Below are 12571 nucleotides of genomic sequence, written 5' to 3' on the forward strand. Positions count from 1 at the left end.
CATGATTCATCTACTATCTCTCTTTGCAGGTTCTCATTTGGAGATGGTTTTCCACTTCTCAAGAAAGAACCATGAGCAAAAGCTCGAAACAATAATTTGTCATCCCTTGGTATGGCACTAACAGAGTAATTGGCATAAAATTTATCTCCATGAGATTTCTGATCAACTCCAGGTATTACATAATCTAACACACTATTATCATCATTTCAATCTATTCCAGCCAAAACTTCAACTTTGTCTGCTTCATTGTCTGTAGGATTGAGGCTTGAAAATTAAGTGCATACACCAAACAACGGTCCGGCCGAATCATGCAACAACATTCAACGTTTTACAAGAAGAGAAACAATGTCAAAGAAATAGCTGCTAGAAGATACCTTTTGTTAAAAAAATACTTGAACCATATGTAAAACAAATACTCCAACCATTATCAAATTTATTTCATCTTCTCAATTTTCTCATGTTAGTATCTTCTTGATAGAACACAATCTCTCCTTGATCATTAACATAATGATCGTATGACATGCTCTTCATTAGAGGGTCTAGAAAGTGTAATGGTAGAGGACAAGACTGCTTCAACTCTCGATAGTAATTTCCAAGCACAGGCTTTACTACTTCAGTCACTTCCACAAGGTGGTAGTGAGGTATTTGTGGAAAAAATTGATGCACAACATGAGTTCCAATATCATGATGGATATTGTTAATCAAGCCATAATCTTGATCAATGGTAGTAAGCCCTCCTTGGAGATTACTTCATTCCTTGCCTCTATACAATGGAAGCTTCTGATCATAACCATGGTGATGAAGATATGTCACAATATATAACCCAGGGAAAATTTGAAGGATGGAAAATTATCTTGGAGTTTAAAAATATTGGCTAATCTCACTAGTCCCTAGTATGCATATTATAAAATGTTTATTGATATATTTGTAAATTTATTCAAATTTATAATTATTTTATTAATATTTTCTATATAATGTTGGTGATTTTTAAGGTAAAATAATTTTATATTGTAAAATTTGGGCGAATCATTTTTGGAAAAAATAGAAATTAGCAAACCTTTCTTTTAGAAAAATCATGGAAAATTAGCCCACCTTCGAACATTAGCCCCTAAAATTTTCCATGATCTAACCACATTACAAAAATTGAGTAGGGAATAACATAAAACTTTATTATCCATGTATGACCCATAAAAGCTGTAAGTCTCACTAGTAAAGCCACCATTTCACTCTACCACGTTGTTGATGTAATGACATATTTCTTCTCAAAATAGATCACTATCCAGATAAAAGTGAGAACCTTTCTTTGCAGGACTTCTATGCCACAGGTAGAAAGGGTATGAAAACATGGGCCATGGGATAGTAGACCATAGTTTCTTGGAAATTGTTACATTAGGATCAGGATTTGATATAACAATAGTAGGTACAATTTCTTTCCAGGATTCCTTTGCAATGATTATAGCAATTCACTAATGATGGCCATTACCATAAAAATCACATTGTGTGGGTGTTGTTCAGCCATCTCTGCACACAATATCATCTTGAGACTCGACAAAAGGTGCAAAATGTAGTTCTCAATCTTTGTCAATGAATTCAAGATTCTACTTCTGTTTATGAGATGAATTCATACTCAAATATGTTTTATGAATCATTCCCACACTGCTGGTATGGAAACTACTAGTACATGACTTATTCATCTGCCACTAAGAAGGAATATTATTATTGAATTTTATCCAAAACATTTTTCAAATTAATCAACAAGAAGAATTCATAATTTAATAGATATTGCCTCTGCGTGCCTCTAACTATCATCTTAATAAGATAATAATGATTAAAAAAACTAGTCATAAGCATAGAATTATTTTTATAGAAATCGTAAAAAACTGGACAAAAAGGCAGCTCAACGTCCCCCCACCTTGATGTTCTTGCATGTCCTCGTGCAAGACAAACCATTAAATTATAAAATCATGAAATAAGGAAGGGGAAACGTTTAAATATCAAACTCTTCTTCTCAATAAGAGTGTTAGCAAAAATTTCAGCAAGTAAAGATGAAGATGCCTGGTGATTTAAACCATTCATTAGCTTGCAACATAACTATTACAGTGCTAGCTAAAACCATGTTACATATCTAATGAAAGTATCGGTTGTGGGAATGTATCAATATCAAGTATAGAAAGTAGAAATTATGGAGAAAAGAGTGTTTCACATACCTATTGTCCTATTCCAAATGAACTCATTGTTTTGTTTTTGCCCAAATTCTTATAGTAAAAATCAAGTTTTTGCTAAAAAGGTGCAATTTTAAGAAGACTACCACAAGATTCCGCACCTACTATAGCAATCTTGTACCTAGACTATGTAGAACATACTTAGAGTCAAACACAATCAATACACATGGTTGTCAATCAACACCATGTGAGTAGACATCACTGAGTAATTCCTTACTCTAATTACAATGAAAATTAAAGTGAGTTATGATACCAGCAAAGGGAACTAAAATTTGAGCATTGTGACACTTTCTTGGACCAATCAAAAACGTCTTTATTGAACATTCTAAATTTCATTTTCATTTAGATGAAAAAATGAATTTCTCATTAATTAGTACAAAGAATTACCTTCACTAAGGGTACCACATCATTAAAGATTCCCGATTTTTGAAAAATAGAAGTCAAAGCATCATGTTCAAATCATCTTAAAACCATTGTCCAAGAATTAAAATGACGAGTTTCAGGGAAGGAGAAGGATAACCGAGTAAATCTTAATATGAGAATAAATTTAATACCATAGGCATGGCCTTGCTGCCCATGGGTGTCTATAACCTCGGTAGGGATGTCGTTTAACTCAGCGAAATTCCTATGTCCCACTTAGTAGATATAGATTGAAAGTTAGCTTATTTGACTTTTAGATGAAGGCCATTGTCCTGGCTTGGTATGCAACTGATGGAAGTTCCACTCACAATAAATATCATGGATGAACAAGACAACTCATGACAATACCTCCTGTCTTCCAAATTTTTGGCTGAAAGCCATTACTCTGACTTGGTGACGAGCAGCAACAATTTCATGCATGTTAAGTCTCATGATCGTGGTAGTTCGACTCATCATGAGACCTCCTATCCTCCCCTAAATATTTTGTAAACTCTAATTATGACTAACACTAAAGGTTACTTAATAAGTGGGGAGATAGATATACTACTTAAGAGTACAGGATGGCATGAAAAGTTTTTAATGACTAATCATTACTGGATAGTTCCTCTACCATAAAGACTTATTAAGCATATCCCAGATAATGAGTGAATTTTTTTTTGAGTTAATAATGCTAGTGTTCTCATGAATAGCTCATTATGATCTTTTACAAGAGTGGTCCACCATAGGGGGCTCTCCAATAGTACCTTGTAATGGAAATTGAAAAATATATGTCTTAGATGACAACTCATTAGCGTGATTAATCATGGTTACTTTTGCAGAATCGTGAGGTATTAGAGTGAATCATACTCAACAATATTTGTCACATATGTGTGTGTTAACAACTAATATGGATCAAAAGTAGTTTCAGTGGCAATTATTTGAAAGTCCAAACCCTAATAGAATTATTATAACAACTTTAATAATTTATTCTTCTACCCTACTTTACCCTAAGAAGCAGAAGACTCCCTTTTAAGTATAGGAGTACTTCCAATACATCCATGTGCACAACAAGAGGATAATTCTACTCATGTTCAAATTTGAAAAGTATATACGAGAAAATTCCATAACATGGGGTACCAACTGCACTAACTGATGTGATGCTACAATTTGTTGAATGATAAATGAGAAGTGGATACTGACAGCCATTGGGAACCATGATTTTATGGGACGCATATATTCTTGGTTACTTGATTCATGGGAGACATCCAGTGCATCGTGCAAATCCTCCACATTTCTTTGTTTATCCTCTAAACCGCATGTCAGACCAAATAGATGTTTTTCTTCTAATGGCTTCTCCTCATCATGCATGATCCAAGCTTCTCGGTCTCCTTAGGAAGATCTTCCGAATCTTCATGAATCTTCTCTTCCAGAGGAATAAACCTTTCTCTGATTGATTCGAAATGTGATATTTTTTTGAAGCACAGACCCCAACTTCCACTAGAATTTGAGATAATTCTTGGAATAACATCACACTTCCTAAAATTTTCTTGCTAGATGGAAAGTCTTGTTAGCACAAAACTTGAAATCTCCATTTACTCGCACAACCAAACTTTGGAGTGACCCCAAAAAAAATCGGATGCGTGGCCCTTCACTCATGTCTTATTGTTGTCTCTACCCTCTGGTTGCCCTATGATGGTAAAAGTGGGAAAAAAATAAATCAATTAATCTCAATTGTAGTAAAGAAAACAAACACACTTTGTAGTAAAGAAAGTCACTCATTTGCAATAAAGAAAACCTGGCTTCTGTGCTTTCTGGAAATATCATCCAGTATGCTTCAGTAAGCAAGGAGAACCTTATTAATCTAAAATTTCAATTGCAAAGAAAAAACATAACAAATAATGAGGCCTTATCTTACAACTCCTCCCCGAATCAATGCTAGGTTTACACCCACATTTAAATTGCCAATTCAAGGTCATAATATTTAGATACGTAGCATGATATATGCCAAAATATGACCTCAGGGATTTGTAAGATAAAAAAAAATCAAAAAGTAAATCATTCAAGAAAATGCATTCCAAAGTAAACACACTGCAATAAATAAAAAATGCAGAGCTTCTTAAAAGACTACAACTACACTGCAAATATGAAAGCATGAGACAATTTCAATTTCAAACTATTTTAAAAATATGTACTTAAAATGCTTCTTTCGAAGGATGTTGAAGACGAATCATAAGGGTATGGAAATATTCAATACAGAATTTAAATTATTGAGCGAGGATATATTCAAGTTGTTGGAAACTTTACTTATGTTAAAAATGTATACCAACTAATATTGGTATTTAAATAAATGTTGTTGTATTCCAATTCCAAAATCAATTTATAAGTGCCCAATAATATGAATAATGAATTAAAGGAAAACCTTTTTGATATCATACCATTATTATCCCATTCTTGAATCCCTACAACTCAAAATATGTTTCATTATAAATTTAATTGAACAGGGCAATATTGAAAATGAGAAAAGAAGCACCTTTTATCTCCACTCTATTTTTAGTGCAGTTACTGGAACATAAATAAATTAATGATATCATTAAATTTACTAATCAAACCTATGAAATTAAATATAAAACATAAAGGAAACCATGAAATAGAAGAATAGAGTTTAAAGAACACCACAAAATTCAGGAAATGAAACGCAGTCAAATGAATTACACATGCATGTAATAAAATGCAGGGAAGTAAATCACACTAGCGGGAAACAAAATGCAATAGCATAAATAAATCCTAAGTATTCTAGGTCACAAACTGGCCGATGGGCCAGAACAGCCAGCTCGATTTCACTGTAAAAATTAAATCAACGTACCATCTCAGAAATTCGAAATAGATTGTAAATGTAAACTGAATGCACAATAATATTACTGCTGAAATCAAATTACAGAAATGCGAAACAATTAAATGCTCAGCTCCAGTGTTACCCTCTAGGGATTAGTCCACTAGGCTCATACTCCTCTCATGGTACAATTGAAATCCAATATCTACAAATAATGTAGTGTACAGGAATCCATTGCCTAGCATTCTTCTACAATCCCACACCCTGTGCAAGTTTTGTGTATAACAATCTCCCTTTTGAGTCTGAGTTGGTGAAATCTCGGCTTATGGAAGTAATTTGACTATCACATTATTGGCAGAAGCAACACACAACTAGTGAGCTCCAGTCCATCATCATCCATATCAACCACTTGAAGCAAAAGCATTGATATGGGCATGGAAGGTTCTAAAATATGTGTTAAGATCCAATTAAGCACTCCAATATCAAAGTTTCCTTCTATGAACCATTATGTCTCTTCACAGCTCTTTAATAATTCATCTGCCACTCTACTACGTGATTCATCTACTAGCGCTCTTTGCAAGCTCTCATTTGGAGGTGGTTTTCGACTTCTCAAGAAAGCACCATGAGCAACAGCCTGAAACAAGGATTTGTCATCAACTGCTATGGAAGTAACATAGTACATGGTATAATTTTTTTTTCCATGAGATGCCTAATCACCTACAGGGATTGCATCATCTAACGCACTGTTATCATCATTTCCATCTATTCCAGCCACAACTTCAATTTTGTTAGCTTAACTATGTGAAAGATTGAGTCTTGAAAAAAGTGCATACCCCAAGCAGTATCCAGGCTAAATCATACAACAACTTTCAATGTTTTACAAGTGAATAAACAATCTTGAAGAAATAGTTGATTTAAGATGCCTTATGTTAAAAAAATACTTGAACCATATGTAAAAAAAAAACTCCAACCATTTTCAGATTGATTTCATCTTCTCGATTTTGTCATGTTAGGATCTGCTTGACAGAACACAATATCTCCCTCATCATTATCATAATGACCTTGTGACATGCTCTTCCTCAGAGGGTCCAGTAAGTGGAATGGTAGAGGAAATCACTACTTTGTATCTTGATAGTAATTTCCATGAATAGGCTTTCCTTATTTAGTCGCTTGCACTAGGTGGTAGTGAGGTATTTGTGGAAACAACTGATGTAGAACATGAATTCCAATATCATGATGGATATTGTTAATCAAGCCATAATCTTGATCAATGGTAGTAAGCCCTCCTCAGAGATAACTTCATTCCTTGTCTCTATACCATGCAAGTTTCTCATCATAACCATGGTGATGAAGATATGTCACAATATCTAACCACATTACAAAAATCTAGTAGGGAATAACATAGAACTTTATTATCCATGTAGGACCCATAAAAACTGTAAATCCAACTAGTAAAGCCAACATTGCACTCTAGCATGTTGTTGATGTAATGACATATTTCTTCTCAAAATAGATCATTGTCTGGATGAAACTGAGAACCTTTCTTTCCAGGACTTCTACCCCATGGTAGAAAGGATATGCAATCATGGGCCATGGGATAGTAAACCGTAGTTTCTTGCTAATTGTTATAATAGGATCATGGCACATTGATACAACAATATTAGGTACAATTTCTTTCCAGGATTCCCTGACAACGATTATAAAAATTCACCAATGATGGTCGTTACCATAAACATGACATTGTGTGGGTGTTGTTTAGAAATCTCTGCACACAATCTCATCTTGAGACTCAAAAAAAGTTGCAAAATGTAGTTCTCAATCTTTGTCACTAAATTCAAGATGTTGTTTCTTTCGATGAGATGAATTTGTACTCAAATTGTGTTTTAGGAAGCATTCATGCACTGTTGGTATGGAAAATTCTAGTACATGACTTATTCATCTGCCACCAAGAAGGCATATTACTATTGACATTGACACAAAACATTCTTCAAATTAATCAACAAGAAGAATTCATAATTTAATAGCTATTACCTTTGAATGCCTCTAACTATCTGCTTCATAAGACAATAATGATTAAAAACACTAGTCATAAGTATAGAATTATTTGATAAAAATCGTAAAAACCTGGAAAAAAAGGAAGCTCATTAGAAATGTTCATTGAAAAAAGATTTCCAAATGGCTTGATGATATACATGAATTTGTGTGGGATCCTAAGGTGTCCACTTCCATTCCATAATTGGAAAGGGACAAATAAAACACACAATGTCCATGATGTCGGCACACATATAAAATAGAGGAATGGTTCTTGTATTGACAAAATGGTTCTTCCTATATTCTATGATGTGCTAGGATAATTTATTTGACAATATTGTGGCCCAATCCATTATTATAGAATTAGATGCAACATCAATGAGAGACAACCATTAAATTGAAAACTTGGTACCGTATACATATCCAAATAATCTAGATAGCATTGCAACATTGTATAAATAAGGAGTGGCAAGAGAGGATACCAAATACATACCAGTTCTATCCATCTTGTGCTTGCTAGGATTTGACCTCCATTTCTTTATAACCTCATATGGTTCTTCATTTTCAACAAAAAATTTCTCAACAAATGCTTTATAATAAACCTTGTGTGGTTGTGGTAAATGATACATCCTCCTGATATCCCTTGGTTTAAAAAAGATGATGACCACTTGTCTTGAGGTTACAAATTCTCTGTCTTCAATCTTCACATTTTCAATGACAGATTTCACCATATCAGTGTAGGCTAATAATTTTGGCATGACTGCTACATTATGCAAAACAGAGCATGCGGCCTCTGGATAAGAAGCATCTGAGGATTGAATATCATCTATCATTGCTTCCTTCTGTATTTCCTTCTCAAATATATTATAAACATTCTCCCAGGAGCTAGTGCCACACTCTGGTGAACATGTTGTATCGGAAAATAGAGGTGACGATTCCAGTACATATTTAGTTGTGGACTATGTAACCTTTCTATTATTCATATTGACCATCAAGCCAAGTAATCGAGTCTCTATTATAGTCCTTTCACAACAAATTAGATGAGAATGATAGTGCAGAGGATGAAAAATAGAAATATAATGACAGGTATATATGAAAACCTTTTTCAAATTAATGAAACTGAAACACTTAAATTCACCCTTGGTGGTGAGAATACATCCATTTTTTGAGCTGTGGGGTCATAAATATCCATAACCTGTAACGATATTTGCGTAAGATTCAGATTAACTCACATTAATGTAGTCTATTACAAACGATATTTTCAGATAATATCTTTAAAACTTGTTATCATACCATCCTTAAAACATGAAATGTGATTTAATGAAATGTTGGTGGGTCTGTATTCTCTCGCAAATCAGCTATTCACAATGTCACATAATAATTTGATTTCGAGTTTTGTGATTTACGATATTGTGATCTGACGGATGCCAACATGTTTTGATATTATAGTTAAGTCATTTGTCAGGTCCATAGTTATATCACAATAATTAAAGGAAGGTTTAACATGTTTTGTTTCTTTTTTTGCGCTGAGAAATGTATGACATGATTTGTCCGGAAAGGAATATTCCTAGATTCTTCGTATATCACAAATCGACGATATTCATTTAGTAGCGTTAAGTGTTGAGCTCGAGACTTTGCGAAATGCAAAATGCGATTTTACTTTGTAGCAAGGTAAATGAATTTTTTTATTTGGACTTTAATGAATTTAAACCAAATTATTTTCTAAAGGATCCCCATTTATTATCTAAAGTATTTTACCAAATGAGGGGTTGTTGTACAGCACAACACATTTTTAACCATGGATGATTTTTGTATTAAGACAATCTATGTCATAATGTGACATTGGAGCATGGTTGACCATGTTTGATTTTCATATTAAGACAATATTTGTCACAATGTGACATTCGACCATGGTTGACCATGATTATAAACCTAATGGATTTATATTTATCCCTAGGATTAATATGATAAACCCTATGAATAATATTTTACCATGCAAATATGAACCATTAGATAAATAAACCCAAGGGAATAAATTAAACCTAACTGTTTAATATTATAGACCCAAGGTATATAAACCTTAAGGTAAACATTAAAAACCCTAAAATGAACATTGTTAAGCATGGTTGATTTTCATATTGAGACAATACTTGTCACAATGTGACATTGGACCATGGTTAACCATGATTAGCCATGATTAGAATTTATATTATGAATCCAATGGATTATAAATCCAAGGGGTTTATATTAAGCCGTAGGATTAATATTATAAATCCTATCAATAATGTTTAACCCTTATATTAATAAACCCAAGGGGTTGATATTATAAACCCAAGACACTAATAAACCCAAGGGATTAATATTGTAAATCCAAGACATATAAACCCTAAGACAAACATGGTTTACCATGATCAATTATGGTTGATTTTAATATTGACCATGATTGGCAATAGTTTCCCATGAATGACCATGATTCACCATGATTGTTTTTCATATTCCGACAATGTTTTTCACAATGCGATGTTGGATCATGGTTGACCATGATTTAGCATGGTTGAGAATGGTTTATTTTACTATTGAGACAATATTTATCACAATGCAACAAATATTGAACATGGTTGACCATGGTTTATTTTAATATTGCAAAAATCTTTTTCAAAGTGTGACAAAATATTGACCCATGTATATTCTCCTCGTTGAACTCACTTAAGGATCTTGATGTATTTTATTAACTTCGATTAAACCATGTTTTTATACTCTCTAAATTATTAAAACTCACCAATTTTCTTTATTGTGAGATAAATCCACTCAAATCTTCTTCTATCATAAATTAAGATAAGAAAATAAAAGGCTTTCCAAAGTGGTTTCATTTATTGGACCACATAGACAAGTATGCGTTAATTCAATAATATTTCTTTTTCTTTCATATATTCTTATAGGAAACCCATCCTTGTGTTGTTTGTATAGTGCACAACCATTACATATATTATCTTTATTTTGAAAAATAAGGACATATCTTTCCCTTAAGTAAATTAGATCTTTATAAATTTTTATAATTTTGGTGACCATATAAAGTGTCATAGTTTTCCTACAGATACAGTTGAGTCACTTCTAGACGAGAATGTTGTGATGATCCTTAAAAATACAACAATAATGCTTATATCTAAATAGATAAAGGGACAAATCTATCTTATCATCTTATTTATTGAGTTTATAACTACTAACCTGTTGTAACATGTTAATTATTTAATTTTGCATTTATTTATTTTAATAAATTCAATGGCCATTAATAATATTTTGTTTTAATACCTATGATTTAATATTCTAATAAAAATATCTTCGAAATTGAAAAATAAATTATTTTGTTTCACTAATAAAAATTGTGAGTGCAAAATATTGCTATAGTTGGATTTCTACAATTCACTCAATTATTTAAAAGATTATATCTTTATTTATAAATTTAAAATCAATTAAATTATATTAAAGTTAAAATGTATTATAGTGAGAGATTCACATAGAAATGAAAGGAAAAAATAGACCATCCCACAACACGACCTGCACTTGCTTGTTTTCACATATGAATTATTATCTAGACTTCACGTATGAATTATTATCTAGATGTTGGTAAAGAGTTTTGAGAGTTGGGCTGAATTGTCTGTTGGGACAGAAAAAGGGTATGATTTCTCTTCATAGACTGCTTTATTTATCATTCATCCTTATATCATTATCTCTGTTTATAGATTAAAATGAGGGAAATATTGGCTAAAGTTTGATGAAACTATTTGGTGATAGAATAGGCAAATCTAGTACGAAAAACTGATTCTTTCATATATTTGTATGCAGAGATGCGGATTGGGAAAAAGTTGTTCAGTTTGGAGAACAACACGAAGCCATAAAAACAGAAAGCCACGGTGTCTTGGGCAGATAAGCAAGCAGAAGATCAGTTCGAACATTCCTGTTTTATCACATGATCATATTTTATAGTGTGAAATCCTCACTATCCCTTGATCCTAAGGATTCGCTTTTATCCAAGTTTCTCTTTTATGTTATATATAGGGATGAAAGGCAATTAGATACGGCTCAGACTTTTAATTTCTAATTATTCTTTTTGAAACATATATGTTGTTATATCAGTGACTCTGTCAATTGTTACTCAAAATTAATGAAAGAAGGTTGTGTTTGATACATCTTCGTATTCTGAGTTTTTATTATGTAGAGGCTTCTAGCGACTCTGGGCCCAATCACAAGAAGTTCCATTGCTCCCTTGTTATAGTTCTATATTCAGTCTTTGCAATTGATTTAATGTTCATTTATTTCATTTATCGTGAAGATTTTTGATATTGATTTATATTGTTGTTCAATTAGATTCAGAGTGAAGTCGTGAGATATACTTAAGTAGAAATCTGATTAGAATAAGTGAATGCGTGTTGATAGAATATTGTTGTTCATTTGAATAGATGTTATCATAGATCTTGAAAGACAAGATTGTTTAACATCTATAGATTGCAATATAGAATTTTTTCCATTTAGGAATCTTTTATTGTTATTTTTTGTTCAATTACCAATTGTTGATTGTTGTTCAGTTACTGTTGTTGTTCAATTGAGTAATGCAAATTGATTTGGGTTGTTATAGATTAATAGTGTTGTTCAATAGCCATAGTTTCTTTAATTAAGCTTATTTGAATTATTCTAAGTGTAATTCTTATTTGCATTCACTTTCAATTGATTTCGGAACAAGTCACGTAGAATTGCATAGTGTGTTGAGATTATTTCTTCCATAGATAGTTCTTTTCGGAATTGTGTGAATTGAATTAAAGAATTAGCCTTTAGTGATTGTAACGCTTCGTCATTAGATAACCTCTATATTCACTGCACATAGTGTGTTGGAACTTTTGATATAAAAAGACTTACCTCGGGTTAACAACTAATGTAGGGATTAAGATATCCTATAAAAAGACATCTTAGTGAGCCAACATTTTGGTGTCATTGTCGGGGAGAGTGTTTCAAGTGATTGTTTTTATTTCTTTGTTGTAGGAGAACTGGGTTTTAAAAATGGGAGGTAAGAATCTATGTACCTAGCAAGTAAAGT

The 12571-nt window shown here is 32.5% G+C and overlaps 2 pseudogenes; both read right to left on the reverse strand.

Annotated features, from left to right (window-relative positions):
* Window positions 1-438: 438 nt before the first annotated feature.
* On the reverse strand, window positions 439-3023 carry LOC149166729 (temperature-sensitive sn-2 acyl-lipid omega-3 desaturase (ferredoxin), chloroplastic pseudogene; annotated as a pseudogene).
* Window positions 3024-6438: 3415 nt separating this feature from the next.
* LOC149166730 (omega-3 fatty acid desaturase, chloroplastic pseudogene) lies at window positions 6439-7098 on the reverse strand (annotated as a pseudogene).
* Window positions 7099-12571: the final 5473 nt, after the last annotated feature.

The sequence above is a fragment of the Pinus tabuliformis genome, chromosome 5_1, assembly GCF_031772625.1.
Source record: "Pinus tabuliformis cultivar Carrire ecotype Pingquan chromosome 5_1, CPIR1, whole genome shotgun sequence".
Taxonomy (NCBI): Eukaryota; Viridiplantae; Streptophyta; class Pinopsida; order Pinales; family Pinaceae; genus Pinus; species Pinus tabuliformis.